Below are 2,154 nucleotides of genomic sequence, written 5' to 3'. Positions count from 1 at the left end.
TAGAATAAAAAGTGTGATCCATCCATTATTACTGTGATTGACATACAAAATCAATCTCCAAACAAAGCCGGTTCTCCAATTTATTTGTATATATATAATCTATATGCTCTATTTTCTTTCTGTTACAGATATGTTAGGCACTACAGAAAGTGCATGAGACTCTTTCGATGTGCATTAGCAGACTCTAGGTATACAAAAAAATCTTGGCAATCTAAAACACAAAGTGTGCCTTTTTAAAGTGCTACTTCTTCCCCAGGAGGAATTTACTCACCAGGAAAAATAAAATTCTATGAAAACAAATATTGTGCTTTTGGAATGGTAGCATAGACACCAGTTGAGGGCTTTTTTTATTTGTTTATTATAGCTCTGTAACTTAAACAGGAGAAACTGTACCATACTTAAAAAATTCATAGAGTTGCAAATATATTGACATACTATTAGAAACATCTTGAAATCAAATGAGAAACTCTCCCCTCCCCCAGAAATATGAATTTAGCACAGAAATGCTCACATAGCATTATACCAGCATCTGATGTGTAAATCTGCTCTAGAATCATTCTTAACACAGCTTTCTAATTCAGGTTTCAGGATATACCAACTTCAAAATCTGTATTCGACAAATGCCCAGACTAGAGATTAGGACTCTTTATAAAGGCCCTTATCTTTTACATTTGGTAAAATATTAAAGGTATTGTCAAACAGACAATTCATCTAATAGTCCAAAGTATCTTATAAAGATAACTTATGACTAGCAGGTCACCATCATATATAGTAACAACAAGAATATAAAGTATACATTTAAAAAGATCGATGCATGCGATATATCATAGTATGTTACATATTTTCTAGTCATGTGCACCAATTTATTGTGCCTCATACACAAAAACAAGTGTGATACTACACCATATATGTGTATACGTTATAGTAGCATAATAAACTCAATTCTACTCAAGAAAAAATTAAATAATTTAGGAACAATAGAACTTCACAATAGAAGTGATGATTCTTTTAGGTTTTTCTTTACTCTTTAGGAAAAAAATATGACTTTTTGTAAACATCTTCTTAACTATCCTTTTTCAACATATTATGGAAAACTATTATTCAAATAGTAAATATCTAAGTGACATGGATAAAATGTCTTAACATACTAACACGTTCAGAAAAAACAAGCATAAGTTAAAAGAAATGATCATTATAAATATTTTCTACCTTGCATTTTAACTACATTTTCATAAATAATGTATTTAAAAGTGCTGAATATGGTAGGATAGTCAGCAACGCCAGTGTAAACAGAACATTTTGTTTTCTACTCTGCCTTTTTTTTTTTTAATCCCATTATGTCAAACACTGCAACAGTTAAAATATTTGCATAGGGAATAGATAATAGCCCTTTTAATCATGTCTCCTGAATTCTATATATAAGCTATAAAATCATATTCACTTAAAAAAACAATTTTTGAAATGTTTTAAGTTTATGGAAAAAGAAACTTTTACAATGCCAACCTTTCAAGTAAAATAAATTTAAAAAGAAAACCCCAAACTTGTCTTTTTAAAAATATGTTTAATAAATTAAAAAATGAGAGGTAGTTAAAAAATGACAAAGAAAACTTATAATCTTAATATCATCCTTAATATAAGGCCAGTATTCTCAGTGGATATAAATCTTTTTAAAACTTTAATTTTAGGATACTCAGTATTATATTCATTCAGTTTAAGATTAAAAAAATAGTCTCCAGGGCATATTAATATTCAAATGTAACACCTTGATATAAATATGACACTGATTATTATTATCATTTTTGTGCACAATAGGATATCGTTTTCTTGAATGTCAAAAGTACATGCCAATGTGAGGCAAGTATTTTGTCTTAATGGTGTCCTTATAAAAAATATGGCAGCTAGAAGATTTGAGCACTGTACTGCCTTCTACTTACGGATGAGAATTAATAGTTTGGTTTTAACGTTTTTAAAATAAGTGATTCTTAGGATACTATGTGAAAACAGTTAAGGTCTGAAGTAGAGAATTATCTTCTTCATAACCCTTTTATGACTTTTCTTAATAAAAACTTAGTTTTTCATTGGATTTTACTTTCAAGGAATATATGCCACAGGACAGATGCTACTCATCAGAATGCTTGACAGTGCTCCATGTCG

Source organism: Tupaia chinensis, unplaced genomic scaffold (genome assembly GCF_000334495.1).
Source record: "Tupaia chinensis unplaced genomic scaffold, TupChi_1.0 Scaffold000014_1, whole genome shotgun sequence".
Lineage (NCBI taxonomy): Eukaryota > Metazoa > Chordata > Mammalia > Scandentia > Tupaiidae > Tupaia > Tupaia belangeri.
This window is presented reverse-complemented; position numbering follows the sequence as displayed.